The 17,074-nt window shown below is 40.8% G+C and overlaps 1 pseudogene; it reads right to left on the reverse strand.

Moving 5' to 3' along the window:
- Positions 1 to 15,160: 15,160 nt before the first annotated feature.
- On the reverse strand, positions 15,161 to 16,818 carry LOC134361616 (C-terminal-binding protein 2-like; annotated as a pseudogene).
- Positions 16,819 to 17,074: the final 256 nt, after the last annotated feature.

Here is a 17,074-nt window from a genome sequence, read left to right on the forward strand (position 1 = left end):
ATATCTGTGGGGTCCAGAGTTATATTTCAGTACATGTATACAATATGTGACAATCAGATTAGGGTAATTAGTGTATTCATCATTACAAAACTTAATCATTTCTTTATGATAAGAATATTCAATCTCCTCTCTTCTAGCCATTTGATAACATGCAGTAAATTATTGTTAAATGCCTAGCTCAACTATATGCCATAGAACTTATTTTTCCTATCTAGCTGTTTTGTGTTCATCAACCAACCTCTCACTATCTCTCCTCTGCCTTCCCCTTCCCTGCTTCTAATAACTACAATTCTGCTCCCTCCTTCCAAAAGCTCAACTTGTTATCATTATTGTTTATCTATTTATTTATTCATTCATTTATTTTTCATTCCGACTTATGAGTGAGTGCATGCAGTATTTCTTTTTCTGTGCCTGACTTATTTCATTTGACATAATTTTCCCCAAGCCAGTAAATACTTAATGACTAAAGTCCATCACCCCACCAATTTGCCCGTTCTTTTGTCTGAAGTTTTATTTGCATCATTTTTTCCTTTGTAGACTGACTTTCCCCAACCTCTTTAGCAATATAAATAGCTCTCTTCTTCCCTTCAAGCTCCAACATAAAACCTTCCTCCTCTGGAATCTTTTCTACATTAGCTCTGTTCTATTGACCATAGATATTTATGGACTCAGTCAACAAAAAATTTGCATTAGCTACTTTGTTTGCCAGTTCTGTAAATGTTAAGCCATACATGCATACAACTAAACTCTCAGTTCTTTATCTCACAATAAGTTTTGTTTTTCATGATTTGATGACTTTAAAAATATTACATTATCATTTAAACTATGGGCACAGTATAAATGTTCAGTTAATCCTCTCTACAGATGATAAAACAAGCAAAATAAGTGCAAAATGTCAAGGACATTCTCAGACTTGGAAGAACTATAGCTAGTGGAAATTGTGAATGTTTCATGCTTTTGAGAGAAAGAGAAGAGTACCAGAGAGTTCCTTGGTTGTAGGGTAAATATTGAAAAGTTCATGAGACTTCTTTGGTGAGAAACCCAAACCCATTGTTATGGGTTGAATTATGTCCCCCAAGAAAGATATATTAATTACCAATCTTCAGTACCCCAAAATGTGAGCATTTTTGGAAAAAAGGTCCTTACAGAGGTAGTCAAGTTAAAATAACGTCATTAGGGTGGGCCCTGATCCAGTTTGACTAGTGTCCTTAGAAAAAAGGGGAAATTTGGACACAGAAACAAACACACAGAGGAAAGATGATGTGACGACACACAGGGAGAAGACCATGTGAAGACACAAGATTAGAGTGACGGGTTTATGGGCCAAGGAATGCCTGTGGCTACTGGAAGCTATAAGAGAGGCATAGAATAGATCCTTTCTTGGTGCCTTCAGAGGGTGCATGGCACTGCCACTACCTTGATTTCAGATTTCTGGCCTCCAGAACTGTGAGACAATAAATTTCGGTTGTTTTAAGCCCCCTGGTTTGTGTTTCACTGTCACAGCAGCCCTAGGACACTAATACACCCATCATTTGGGTGCAATAAATCGAGCTGAGATCTGATTAGATATCTACATTTTAAAATTATTCAAGTTGTAGCATGTTCCTTGAAACTGAAGTTCTTCAATTAATTGCTTTGTTTCTGTAGTGACATTATAATTGTTACTTTACAATCATTTTGCTGATAAAATACATCATTAGGAATAAGGGAATTGTCTTTCTACTCTAGTTAGTAAGATTCTCTCTTCTGAGTACAAGAGAGGATCACTCATTGACCTTATAATTTCTACAGGCAAGCTGGCCTATAAAGCTGAAAAAAAAAAATATTTCTGCACTATTTATTGGCAAGTATATATTTGAATTGGATTTACATGGAGTGAGAAAATTTGGAAAACATTACAACTTTCCAAATATGACTAAATTCAATCTAATTGGTTCAAATTTTAGAAAAATATCTGGTTTGAGTTACCTGGACCAACTGTCTACAGTCCCCTACTTTCTGGATCAATATATAATTAACCTTATGGCTTTGGCATCATGGTCCAAACTATATTCTAACAGGGAAAAAAATGAGAGGTACTGATTTGAAGTTTATATTTCAGGTATAAACTCAGCTCTGTGCCCTTGCAGGCTAACAGACTCAGTTTATGAGGCCTTTCCTAGGTGTGACGACGAGAACTGAGTCACATCTGGGCATGAAGGACTTTGAATTGCTTTTCTCCTACTGTGCCTTCAGATCAGATGACATCAACCCAGCCTCATTTCTTCCTCGAGCTAAATGTCAAGAAGCCATTTTTTCCATTACTGTAATGCGCATGGGTCTAAAAAGAGAATAATTAAAGTTTAAACACTCCTGTCAGTTATCAGATATTTTCCAGTAAATGAAAAATCACAATTAGCAAGTCAGATACACAAATGATTTACTAATACTGCAAACTACAATAGTAATTCTAGTATCTATTGAGCAGTTTTACTAGGTAGGTGCCAGATGTTTTCTAGCCATCATCTCTAATCATCACAAAAATCTGTACAAGGAACATGTTATCCCCCACTTTACTAGGGGGAAAATGAAGTTCAAAAAGACTAAGTGGCAGAATTAGGGTTTAAGGCCAAACCCACCTGGCTGCAAACCAAGCCACTGAAAAACTAGCATTACAAAGAGCTGGTACCCACTACTTTCCTGAGCTTTGCTTGCCTTATCTTTCACTTTCAGAACAACCCTCATAGATTAGTATTGCTGTGATCCTGTGTCACATATGACACAGGACAAAGGCTCAGAAAGGTAAAGGGACTTGGCCCAAGATCTCACAGCTAGTGGGCTGTGAATCTGGACTCAAATTCCAAAGCCTTTCCTCCCAATAATAAAAATAACTACCCTATACTTAGCATTTTCTAAGCTGTTTAGAACCATGATAACCCACCCTAAAAGGCAGGCGGTCTTCTCCTCATTTTCTGTATGAGGAAGGTGAGGTTCAGAGAGATGACTGGATTTTTTGTGTGTCACACGCCATCAAGTAGCAGCGCTGGGATGCAAAACCAGGTCTGAGGATTGCAAGCCCCTGTCCTGCCACTGCACCAGGCTGCCCTGCCCAGGTCACTTGAATAATTAAACCAGTGTCTCTTGGAACACCAGGCTAACTTTCAAGGTCCTATTAGAGCAAAAGAGAGCACTTGAGGTTGCATGAAGGATGAAAATAAAACACTTGATGACACAGTAACAGGAAGAAAAAAAAATAGAATCCAGCATAGCCAAGCATTCTCTATTTCTCAAAAATTGTGTTCTTAATTTGATTGAGATAAATTGAAATAAATAAATGAATTTACATAAATAGAAATCCCAGCAGGAGGAGGGACATATACACTGGAAGAAATGAGCTAGGTATCAAGTGAGATGGGCGAATCTAGGGAATTTCTATTTATTTTGCTCACTTGACTTCATTTTCAGAGGCTCATCCCTGCCTGTGTTCTCCTCACTGCTTTCAGTGACAAAATTCTCCTTCTACTAACCAAAATGTTGGTTTGGCAGAACATAAAAAGGAGATTCCTTTTGAATTCAACTATTACCCTGTGATTAACTCTTCTCCTTTGGATGGTAATCTGGGGTCCCTTTACCAAAAAGGCAAGGAAAGAATGTTTACAAGATGATACTATCATTTCTCTGACATGTTACAGTGTTACAAAATGTTTCCACCTGCATATGATCACATAAGCCATAGGAGGTAGATAAAGTCTACATCATAATCCCCATCTTACTGACAATAAAACTAAAATCCAAGTAAGTGACTTGTCCAAGATCATACAGCCAGTTAACAAAATCCAGGCTGGAGTGCAGATATTCTGTTACTAAATCTCAGGTCCTTTCCACAACAGCATCATGTTCTAAATTACTCAAGAAGTATCTGTCTATCTTGTCTACCATCACTTTTGTTATTTGGGGAATTGTGTTACCGTGGGCTCCATCCACCACCACTATGTACACCAGCCTATCCACCCCATCCTTCACTGAGAGGGGGCTTCCCAGTCCCCTTACTTCTAGCTAAAGTCTCACTAAAACATGATCCATAGTTCAACCAGGCCTGAGTGATCAGGGAAACTGAGGAACATTTTTAACAGGCCCTTAACTTTACAGCCCCACAAAAACTACTACTACTGTACTACTGCAACATTATACCAATAATAATAGTACTGATGCTATCAATAATGATGATAATTATACTTTATTGAGTTCTGATTATATATCAGGTACTTTACATATTTGATCCTCTCCCAAACCTTATGATAAAAGGCCTACTTATCTACAATTCTGAAATACAAAAAGGTCTGAATACCCAAATGTTTTTCCCTTAGAATACAGCAAACTCTTCTGGTAGTAAAACCTGACCTGAATGAACATGGGTTTTTAAATAATTTTTATTTATCCGCTTAGTGTGAGTATTCATACATTTTGTTGCCAAATAGGTTAATGTGTTTAATTAGGGGTTGCTGCCCCAGGCTCTACTGGGATGTAAGATATTATGTGCTTTGGAGTATATGTACTTTTTTCTTTCCAAAATCAGACCTATCTGAATCCCCAAATACATCTGGCCACAAGGATTTTAGGTATTCCCACTTTTCAGATGAAACAGATTCAGAAAGAATACAATTTTATTACTCATTCCGCTGGGTCATCAGAGACTTTTACTATTTAATAGTCAAGACATATGTCCCCCTCCACCCAAATTCATATGTTGAAGCCCTCACCCCCAGTATGACTGTATTTGGAGGAGGTAATTAAGGTTACCTTTAAAGAAGTAATTAAGGTTAAATGAGGTCATAAGTGTTAGGCCCTAGTCCTATAGATTTGTCCTAATCCTGTAGAATTGTAAGAGGAAGAGACCCCAAAGCGCTTGCTTGCTCTCTCTGCACAAGCACAGAGGAAAGGCCATGTAAGGACACAGCACAGGAGGCCATCTACAAGCCAACCCTGGAAGCTTGATCTGGGGCTTCTAGCCTCCAGAACTGTGAGAAAATAAGTGTCTGTTGTTTAAGCCACCCAGTCTGTGGTATTTTTCATGGCAGCCGACCAAACTAATACCAAACTCAATTTTTTTTTAATTGGGAAAAGCATAGCTATCATGTCTGCATACAAGCTAATAGTTGTATTAAAGTGGATCATTTCAATGTATGCCCCCATTCAAACTGTTTTAAATGCCACTGGCTTGTGACTGATCTGAGAAGGCTGAGTGAGTCTGCACTATCATGTCTTGTTACCCTGTCCGATCTTTAGTAAAAAAAAATGTAGTAGCATCACTAACCACATTTATTTATTATGGACCAGGTGCTGTTCTAAAACTTTAACATATGCTAACACATGCAGTCTTTACCACAACCCGTTGAGATGGGCACTATTATTTCCACTTCACAAATGATGGACCTGAGGCACAGAGAGGTTAAATATATTGTCTAGCTAGTAAAACTGGCAGAGACAGCATCTGAATCTCAGCAGAAACAAAACATGAAAAAACCCTTCCCTTCATAGTGATTACAGGGAGGGGTAGGTGCAGAAGGCAAGTGCATAAAATAAACAAATTAGATAGTAATGCTATAGAAGGTTATAAATTCTATGGAGAGAAATAAAATCTGAGCATTTAACTACTACTGTACTGACTCTCAGTGGATGGAATGCCAGGTCTTGTGTTTGAAGGGTAAAAAGGAAGAGAAATTTTAAGATAAATATACTGAATAATAAACTCCAAAGTAATCAAAACAAAACCTATAAATGAATAAAATTGTTTAAAAAATACATAAGAACTTCCACTTTCAAGCATGATGGAGTAACAGGGACTGGATTTACCCTCCTACCTGAAAGAATTTTTTTTTTTAATGGTCAAATATGTGAAGCAATGGTTCTCAAGACACTGGATATCACGTGATGGAGGACAGTGATTCCTGAGAGATAAGAAACAACTGAGGTGAGCCCGACAATTTATCCAGCTTACCCACTTGAGAGACTTACAGACCATGGTACAGGAAAGGGGAACAAAAGTAGAATCTAATTGTTAATGCCACTAAAGCAGTACTTAAAGAGAAATGTCTACAGCTCTAACTGCCTACAGGAGAAAAGAAAGGTCTCAAGTCAATGAACTTAGCCTGCACCTTAAACTAGAAAAGGAAGAGAAAATTCAACTGTACGTAAGCTGAATATTGGAGATAATTAAGATCAGAGGTGCAGTAATAAAATAGAAAATGGGACAATAGAGAAAAATGAATGAAACCAAAACTTGGTCCTTCAAGAAGATCAATAAAATTGATAACTCTCTAGCCAGGCTGACCAGGAAAACCAATATACAAAATCAATTATGTATCTGTATACCCATATACTAGTAATGAATAATTGGAAATTGAAATAACAAAATATCATTTACAATAGCATAAAAATATGATAAATCTGAGAAAAGATGTGCAAGATATATATACCAAAACTATAAAACATTGCTGAAAATAATTAAAGAACACCTAAATAAATGGAGATATACACATTATTCATGTGTCAGAAAACTTGACGTCGTTAGGATGGCAGTTCTCCCAAAACCGATCTATAGATTAAGCATGATTCCCATCAAAATTTCAGCTGGCTTTTGAAGACATGCACAAGCTGATTCTAAAATTCAAATTAAACTGCATAGGACCTAGACTAACAAACAAACAAAAAAGACTAACTTAAACTTTTAAGAAGAACAAAGCTGAAGGATTAACACTATCTGATTTTAAGATGTTATCAAGCTACAGTAATTAAGATGGTGTGATATTGTGAAAATAGACAAATGCATCAATGGAATGGATTAAAGAATTTAAAAATAGACCCACACATATATGAACAACTGATCTTCAACAAAGTTTCAAAGACAGTTCAGTGGAGAAAGGATAATCTTTTCAAGAAATGGTGCCATAATATACAAAAAAAAACAAAAAACAAAAGAAAAACCTTAGATCAATACTTCACACCTGATACAATGATTGATTTAAAATACATCATTGTCGGGTCCGCCACTGACCGACCCGAACAGCCCTAGCCGCGTTCCTTTTGGTGGGTGAGCGAATGGCCTGGATTCCTCTTTCCCTCTGGTCCCCTTTGGAAGGAGACGGGGGAAGAGAGCCTTGAAGAGAGGTGAGCACACCACCGGCCCCAACCAGCCCAGTTTAAAGGACACTCAGACGTGGTGGGGATTCCGTCAAGCAGTTCCGTTTATTATTACCCAAGCACTTGCTTTTAAAGGCAAATGGGGAAGGGAGGTTTTTTACATAATCCTATCAGCTTAAAGGTCAAGGGCATGCATCCTGTCTCAATGCCTAGCTATTGCAATCACGCAATGTTCATGAGCGCGGAAGTGCGTACTTGGCCAATAAGGGCTAAGGCAAGGTTCCCGCAGACAACCTCACCCTACTTCCTCCAGGCACCCGTCTTAGGCTGCCACATTAATACGCCCTTGTGGGCCCATAATGGCACTGCTTGTAATGTCACTTAAGGTGGCGTTAGTTTTTAAGGCCCAACACATCATAAACACTAAGGTCAAGGGTTTTGGATCCCCATACTGGCCAGATATATATATATGTGTGTCTGTGTGTATGATATATATATATCATAGACCAAAATGTAGAAACATATAAAACTTCTTGAACAAAACATAGATGAAAATGTTTATGACCTTGAGTTAGGCAAAGATTTCCTAGATACAGCACCAAAAGCATGATCCATAAACAAATTGATAAATTGGACTTAATGAACGTTACAAACTGTTAAGAGATGAAAAGAAAAGCCACAGACTTGGGAGAAAATATCTGCAAAGAATGTTTCTTATAAAGGACTTGTACCCAGAACCTATAAAGAATTTTCAAAATTTGAAAATGAGAACACAAACGACCCAATAAGGATATGGGCAAAATTCGTGAACAGACATCTCACCAGAGAAAATATACAAGTAGCAAATAAGTACGTGAAAGGATGCTGAACATCATTAGTAATTAGGGAAATACAAATTAAAACAACAATGAGATAGCACTACACACCAGTTAGAATGGCTGAAATCACAAAGAGCAAGTGTTAGTGATAGTAAGGAGTAACTCATACATGTAGGAGAGTTGTAACTGGTACTCCCATACACTGCTGGTAGGAATGTAAAAAATTATACCCACTTTGGAAAACAGTTTGTTAGTCTCTTAAAAAGTAGAATATACCTACCACATGATCCAGCCATTTCACCAAGTATTTATCCTAGAGAAAAGAAAGTATACATCCACATAAAGACTAGTAAACAAATGTTCACAGCAGCTTTATTTATAATATCCCAAAACTGGAAACAATGCAGATGCCCATTAGCAGGTGAATGGTTAAACAAATTGTGATATGTTCATACAGAGGAATACCCCTGAGCAATAAAAATGAATGAACTGTTACATGTAACAACAAGGATGAATCTTAACGTAATTATGCTGAATGAGAAAGAAAGGATATATACTATTTGAATCCAGTTATATGAAACCCTAGAAAATGCAAACTAATCTGTAGTGACAGAAAGCAGAACTGTGTGGTTACCTGGGGTGGGGGAGGTGGGGACTGAGGGTCAGGAAGGAAAGATTACAAAGAGGCACAAGAAAACTTTTTGAGATGATGGATATGTTCATTATCTTGATTATGGTGATGGTTTCACCAGTGTATACAAATGTCAAAACTTATCAGTACTATCCGCACATACTTTAAACATTCGCAGCTTATTGTATGTCAATAATTCCTTAGTAAAGCTGTTTTTTAAGATGGTAATACATAAGAAACTAGAGACTGATTTCCTTCTGCTCAAATTTAGAAAATTATATCCCTTTTACAGATAGGCATAACTAATAGCAAATAAACAAGTCAGTCCTGTACAAAAGCTAGGAAGGATTTAGAGTTCTTCAAAAGATTGTTGCTAATGGGTCAGATTCAGAGATTAACCAATTCTAGTCCAAGTAGGAAGAGATTTTCTATCTTTCTTTGCCTGCCTTAAGCAAAATCAAGGTTTCAAATATTTTACAAAGAACTTTTAACATGTTCAGTAATTTTGGTTTTTATGTGTTCTGATTATCCATAGCTGCATCAAAGACCACTCCAAAACTTGGTGTCTTAAATGCAGTGTGGGTAGAACTCAGTAGGTACAGTTCATCTCTGCTTCACTCAGAGCATCTAGAATGGTGCAAAGGCTGGGAGCTGGAATCATCTGAAGCCTCACTGACCCACAAGTCTGGAGGTTGAGGTCGTCTGTTGGCTGGGACCTTAGCTGAGACTAGAGCCACAACACAAACCCTCTCCATGTGGCCTGGGCTTCCTCACAACATGGTAGCTAATCCCAAGAGAGAGCCAGCCAGAAGCTGTTACTTCTTCTTACCTAGCCTTTTAAGTCACACGGCGTGACTTCTTCCACTTTCTGGTCTCTAAAATCAAATAATTAAGGGCAATCCATATTTAAAGGGAAGGGATTAGATGCCATCTTTTGAATGGAGGACTGACAAAAAATTTGGAGACATATTTTAAAACCACCATACTGGGCTTCTCGAAAATGCAGATTCCTCACTGTTCCTTTCAAATACATGGCCATATCAGGAGCTTTAATGGAAGGAACACTGGGAAACTAGAATGAAATTCTGATACAGATTTGAGACTCTCAGCATGTACGGGTGTTAATTTTCCATGTTCAGAAGGGGGACTAGGAATCTGGTGTGTTACAGATGAGGTTGAAGTGGGACAGGAAAGAGAGAGATGGGAGAAAGGCAGGTTGCACAGTTCAAGTATTTATCAGAGAAAAGAAGTGAAGGCCACAGGCAAAATACTGTATCCAAGCTCCAAAAAGAATGCTTACAGCCACTGATGGGTTCATTCCATGAAAGCAGAGTGGAGAATAATGCATAGGACAGCAGCCACCAACAGGGAAATCTTGCAGCAGGCAGCCTTGTGTCTAGAATTGAGTTTTGGTACAAATCCCTGGGCAGAACTGTGCTTCCTCCAACACTAAACATCCTGCTGTCATTGCATAAAGCATACAGAACCACCATTGCATGCTTATATGACCAGCTCACCCACTAAACTAATATAGTCCACGAGGGCATGGACTGTGTGTTATTCATTTTTTAATCTCAGCACCTGGTACGGTACCTTTGGTGCCTTTGTTGCCTTTGATGCCCGGGACTCAGCAGATGCTCACGAACAAATGGGACTGAACTGTCAAGGTCAGAGCAGAGAACCAGTCTCAAAGGAGTAAGAGTTTAGGGCAGGGTATCAGGACAGGATTTAAAACCCAGGAAAATAAAGGCCCAGTTAATAAACTAGTGTGGTGGTCTAGGTCCTATGACCAAGACAAATGATCAGTTACCTGATTCAGTGAGGTTCTGAGTATGACTGGCAGCAAGGCTGGCCTGCCTCAACTCTTAAATAAGGGTTCCTTAATTTCCCACAGAGACTAACCCTAAAGCCTGGGTTGTAAGCCGCAGGAAGGGAACAAATGGCAGGGATGGGAAGATCTCATGTAAAAGAGAGCACCAGGCAGTCTGTGAGATCCTTTCTGCTTTCTGCTCCTGAGATCCTTCTGCTCCCAGAAGGGGGCTGCCTCTGAGCATGACACAGTCTGGACAACACACCCAGCAGGCTCCCTCTACAAGAGATGGCTTTTCCAGACAGACCTCTCTGCTGTGAGCTCACCTATCTGACTGCCCCCAGCCTCCCCCAGGCATCAGACTGAGTTCATCATCCCCCCAAACCCCTGCTCCTCCTGCATTCCTTATCTCTGTGCAACAGGATCACCTCCACCCAGCTGGCCAAGTAGGAACCAGGCCTTGCCAAGATTCTTCACCTCAGTCGTCCCCAACTTCAGTCAGGTCCTGTAGATTCCAACTCTTGTTCATCAGTCAGCACTGTCTCCTCTGCCCAGAAACCCTTCTCTGATTCCTAAAGAGTAGAAATGCCCCCCACCTCTCTTCTCATGGCACACCTCAGTCACACCCTGCCAGAATTAGGGTACCCTACTGGACCTACAGTAACTTCAGGCTCTTGACTATGACCTACTACACTGACTAAATGAAATGTTTGTTCAACAAATGTGTGTTGAATCAGTAAGCAAACAAACAACCCATAGCCGTTGTCAACTGTGCCCCTGCCCAACACTTCCCAGCCCTTCTACTGCTTTTTTTCTCTCCATAGCACTTATTGCCTCCAACATACCATAAATTAACATTTATTTTGTTATCTCTTCATCATCAACACTTTCCTAGCTTGGCCCATCCTGCAAGGTTCAGATGGCCATGGCATTTTCTCAGCAGTAATTCTCCTAAGTTCCCTAGCAGTCATGCCTGCCTAATGTGCCACCCACACCCCACATGGGACATACTCTCCTCAATTGCCCAGGCAACAGCTTATTTTATTATTTATTTATTTATTTATTTATTTATTTATTTATTTATATTTTTTAAAAGATGACCAGTAAGGGGATCTTAACCCTTGACTTGGTGTTGTCAGCACCATACTCTCCCAAGTGAGCTAACCGGCCATCCCAGTATAGGGATCCAAACCCGTGGCCTTAGTGTTATCAGCACTACACTCTCCCAAGTGAGCCATGGGCTGGCCCCCTACAGCATATTTTAGAGAAACAGCTACCAAAGAAAACGTTTCCCAGTGCAACATCTGGAAAAATCACTTAGGAAGCATTGCAACCCTCATGTGCCAAGAAAAGTACTTTTTAAACTTTTTACAGTCAAATAGTCAAGAGACTAGAAAATATTATTTTCAAAATGCATTTGATGAGGAACTAGTTGGTGCTTGAACATTCAAATGATTGTCAAAAGTTAACATTTTTAAAAACTTAGTTTCAGGAAATATTAAACTTTGGCTTATGTTTTTAAGTCAGTGGTCATCTTTATTTTTATAATAACAAAATCAAGGTTATTGTCTATCTATTGTCAGCAAAGTTATGTTTTGTTATCTTTTTGAAAAATTCATGTGGGGTCTAAAAGGCCACTAAAATGATTTATTCATGATGTTCTACATGAGAATGAAGAAACTAGTGTTTTTAAGGACTTACCACATGGCAGACATTTTAGATAAATCATGCTTAATTCTCATGTCTCTGAGATATATGTATAAGTAGACCCATTTCAGAGTTGAAGAAACTCCAAATCAGAGCAATTAAGTAATTGCTGTAATATTTTAATTCTTAACGATAAGAAAGAGATCTGAGATTAATATGGCAAAATAATAAGATTTGACCAAGCTAAATGGTGAACTGATATGCCAGGATATACTTGTCTGTGAGCTTGAGATATTTAGTAATAAAAAATAAATCAATACATGATGGCAATAATTTGCCCATTTTGCAATGCTGATTAGGGCAGAACCCCAATTCAAATTCACATCTGTTTGATTCAAAAGTCTATGTTTTTTTCCACAATATTGTGCATCCTCCCCAAAATGGAAACTATTTATTACGTATGCTTGAACTAGTATAGAATCAATTTAGAAGACCTGCAAGGTAAGTGTAACTTATCATTAAATAGAATTATTATGAGCAGTACTGATAATACAAATGTGACAGATATTTTGGATACACAGACTACCTTTTTTCCAACGTCTTTGAAGTAGTTCAGTAACCCTAGACCAGGCAACTTGGAAAACTATCCCCTATTCCCAAATAGTATTTTAGGATATAGCCTGTAAGCTTAGAACCAGTCTCTCTTTCTCACAGTTTGAGACAGAATTTAAAATAAGGAGCATTAAAATATTCAGGAAATGTTATGGACAGAGAAGAAAAAGTGTGTAAGCCAAAAAGAGTAGGTGGATAGGCGGTAACTGTAAGTGAGTTCTGGAAGAACAGGAGAGAATTCTGAGACTCAAAGAATAAGAGTAGGAGAGAGTGGGAGAAAAATGATTGTATAAAGAAAAGAAGCATAAAAATAGGCAGGAGACGAGGTGAAATCTGGAGATGTAGAAAGACACAAATTAGAGAAAATAAAAGGAGTATAGAACAAGAAAAATTAAAAATGAAAAGAGAGGGATAAAGAAATAGTGAGGAGAAATGAATGACATAAAGGAGAAAGCAGATGCAGCCTTCAAGTCATTTCATAAATTAGTTCCATGTTTTGCCATGTAGGCTTTTCCCTCCCTTTCCCGACATTAACAGGATCAGCAACTTTGAATGATACATTTTGCAATAGCAGGGTAATAAATTGAAAGCATTGGTGAGCAAACAGCCCCCTTAGAATGAAAATTAAGCACTGAAGAATGCAAATTAAATTCCAACATGACATAATACTTAGAAATGTGGCACATGGCACTGAAACATTATGTTTTGGAACCATTTTCAATTCTGCAGTGAGCCTCCAGACCACAGGCTGCTGTTACAGATTTTATGTCTTCCATCCTGAGTCCACCAAGATTGGCATCAGACTCCATCTTTGCTACTGAATGAGCAGGAGAAATCTTCAAAGAGCACACTCCTAACCCACATGCACCTCGACCAGCCTTCTTAACCAGCAGGATGATGCGCTGAGCATCACGTCACAGCAGCAGTAACACACATCAGTGTAAAGGTGCACTGTTCTGAAAGCTTTTTCTCTCTTTTTCAGGGAATCAAAAAAAAAAAAAAAAAAATCACATGCACAATATGCAAACTATGTCAGAGCTTTTTTAAACCTGCAGCTGAAATCAATTTTTCTTCCAGACTCAGTAGGCTCCTTTCTATAGATAAACCTTTCTTTCTGAAAAGGTAGAAGTTAAGATCCATAAAGCTGTAGAGAGAGATTTAGTAGAAATATTAGTTTATATTGCCTGATTGAGCATGTGTTCTTCAAATGGAGATTAGTTTTCAAAAAAGAGAGAGAGAGATAACTTTAGGTTAACTCCAGTTAGGTTAATTAAGTAAGGATTTAGGTTAAATCCTTAATGAGTGCTGACATATCAAGGCATTATGGCTTAATCCACACAACATTCTAATTAAAACATCAACCATGTGCTAGATGATCTATTTTTTTAATTACTTATTATTGAAAACTGCACTAAAAGCTAAATTTTTACCCTTATACTTAAAAAATACAGTAATGGTAACACACTAAAACAAAACTTATTTCTGATAGCCATTATTTTTCTGCTTGGGACAGTTTTAAAGTTTTTCTTTAGTCACAAAAACAGGAATGTACCTATACAAAGGCTTGAAATAGGCCATCTGTTTAAACAAAAAGTCAATGATTCACAAAAGACTATGAATAGAACATGGTTTCATGTTGATACAAATCTAATAGGATTTGTTAAAATTAGTCACATCTAATAATATATCTCAAGAGTTCTTGTACAAAATATCATGTGAAGAAAAGACTATCAATTTCTAAAAAAAAAAAAAAAAGTGGGCTTGTTCCTAGACAATCTGACAAGTTACCATAAAAAGTGTTTCCTGAGACATAAGGAAATGCAACATTACTCTTCTTGAGCCCTTTCAGTTCAAGACTTTCCACTCAATGAAATGGCTGAGGATTTGAAACTGAGAAAATATATTTGAGTACAAACAGCTTGTGAAACTTAATACTTTTTTTTTTTGCATGGTCAGAGGGTATTACTGAATTTACAACCAACTTGCCCACTCAGTATGCTGTTCAGATCTGAGAGAGACGCTTCTCTGCACAGGAGTCTGTACTGTCTACAATCCTGTGCGTGCAGATGTCTAACATGGGCAAACAGATTTCTCCCCATTTTGTAGTAATTTTATCTTCCTATTAGCAAAAAGAGGTAACCAGCTCCTGTAGACCAAAGGGACTGGAGTCACAGGATAAGGACTTCCTCTCAATGTTTTTTATTTCAGTGCTTGGTTCTTGATGCAACATTCTAGAGCGAGGTGTTGAGGGACTGATAAATGAAAAAGCTCTATTTATTTTTTGTGATTTGATGCACAGAAGGTGGTCGTTAATAAATCACGTACTAGTCTTTCAGGGCTTCCTGAGCACACGACATCTTTAGTTTTCTAGATCTTGTAGTTTAACTCTGCAACATCAATGGTGCATATGTCCAGAACCAGTTAAAAAGACTATCAAATTCCTTTTCTCTTAGTTCATCCATTTTTCACTGTCTCTAGGTCCCAAGTTTATCTGAATGATTGATTATCTTTCGGCATTCTCTGCTATTGCTCGTTCGGGTGCTCTCGATTGTCCCCGTGTTTTGTGGGCTGGTCGGGAGAGGGAGCTTGGGAAGGGTGTGCCACTGCGGGAGGTTGTGAATCACCGGGATGCCTCCAGGGACAATCCCTTCCATGGCTGCGGGCAGTCCCCACGAAGCCACGCCCACGGTGCCTGGCGGATATCTGCATGAGGCACCACTGAGCTCAGGATGAGTTACTTGCTGGTCTATTTACTGACCAAGGAGCTGATGTGACAAAGAGTTCCTTGTTTACACAGTTTCTTAAGCTTTCTGGGATGCGACCTGTGATTGCGCGGCGCATCTCGGCGGCAGCTGCCTCCTGCATCTCTAGTGATGCCAGCTCGCTGTACCAGGCTGTGTGGGGAGTGCAGATGAGATTTGGTGCATCTTTCAACGGCCCCTGCGCAAAGCTAAAGGGCTGCGATTCGAGCACGTCCAGAGCTGCCCCTCGTATCCTGCCCTCCTTGAGCCCACCGCCAGCCCACCGCGGGCCGCATTCACGAGGAACCTCCTTGCCTCGTCCGCTTTATAGCAACATCCCTGATGAGGCGGTGGTGACGTTCACTGAGATTGCAGTGCGAAGAGACGCAGTCGTTCGGGTACAGTAGGGCCCGCAGGGGACAGACCCCCTGCACGCCCAGGGACCACTCTATCCCATCCTGCAAGTAGGGGTCATAAAATATGCCGCTGAATGCAAAGGCCTTGGCTCAAACAGCAACCGCCTGCCCGGTGCGACCGGAGCCGACCAGGCCCAGCGTCTCCCCGCGTGCGCGGGCCGCTCCCGAGGCCACCTCGCTCTGCTGTACGCTCTGCACCCGCGTGCCTTCCCGCAGCGCCTGGTCCAGCCACGTGTTCCGCCAGGACAGACTGGGGATGTGGCAGATGGTGGCATCGGCCATCTCTTCCACGGCCGCGGGCCGCAGGTTTCACACCGCGATCCCCAGCTCGCTGCAGCCTCGATGTCCACGTTGTCGCAGCCGCTGCCGATCTGCACGATCACTCTCAGGGCCTTGAACTTCTCCAGGTCCTCGCGGGTGAGGGTGACGGTGCGTGACGTCATGGCACCCACGGCCTCGTTCGGCACCTTCTCATGGATCTCCTGCGTGGACTGCGCGTCACAGAAGGCCACGGTGGCCGGGTCCTCCAGGGTGGCATCTCCACAGGGCAGCCTGCCGTCCAGCCGTGCCGCCGGGGCGGGCACCCTCGCAGATTCTGCCCAGTCGCTGTCGCTGGACTTTGTGCTTATCCACAAGGGCCGCTCTTCAGCGAACTTTGCAACTCTCTGATTCAGAAGGTAAGGAACTTAGGGGAACTGGCGGGAGTCTGCGCGCACTACGCCACTACGAACCCTGAATGAATCTGCCCACGAGCTCCAAAGTTCACTCGAAGGACGAATAGCTTCGCTGGTTCAAAAGCATTTAAGGAGGTGAAATCGTCGTCCCGGGCCGCCGGCGTCCACGGCGAAGGGCGCCCCGTCTGGAGGCGGCTGCGCTTCCGGTGGCGGCGGCTGTACGGGCCGCCCTCAGCCCGGCATGGCTCCCGGTTCGGTCCCTCGCTCCTCCGGCCGCCGCCGAGCCTCCCTAGATGAGCTATTAAAGACTGACTGTGTAGACACTTCCTAAGGAACAGTAACGTCCACATGTCAAGAGTGAGCACAACTCACCCACCTGCCGTTATTTCAACTGCCTCCCGATGAAGAAGCACCAACCGCAGACCAGAGCCCTCGATCTCCGCTCCGCAGCCCCTCTGCTCGGCCCTGCTGCCCGTCGACGCTGCAGCCTCCCTGGACAGGTCCCACCCACCTCCGTGACTGACCTAGCCTCCCACCTGCGGAGCCGGTGCTGTCCCCTGCACGGGACACCTAGTGTGCAGCCTGGAGGGCTGCATTCCTGCCACC

This window comes from Cynocephalus volans, chromosome 13, assembly GCF_027409185.1.
Source record: "Cynocephalus volans isolate mCynVol1 chromosome 13, mCynVol1.pri, whole genome shotgun sequence".
In the NCBI taxonomy this organism is placed as follows: domain Eukaryota; kingdom Metazoa; phylum Chordata; class Mammalia; order Dermoptera; family Cynocephalidae; genus Cynocephalus; species Cynocephalus volans.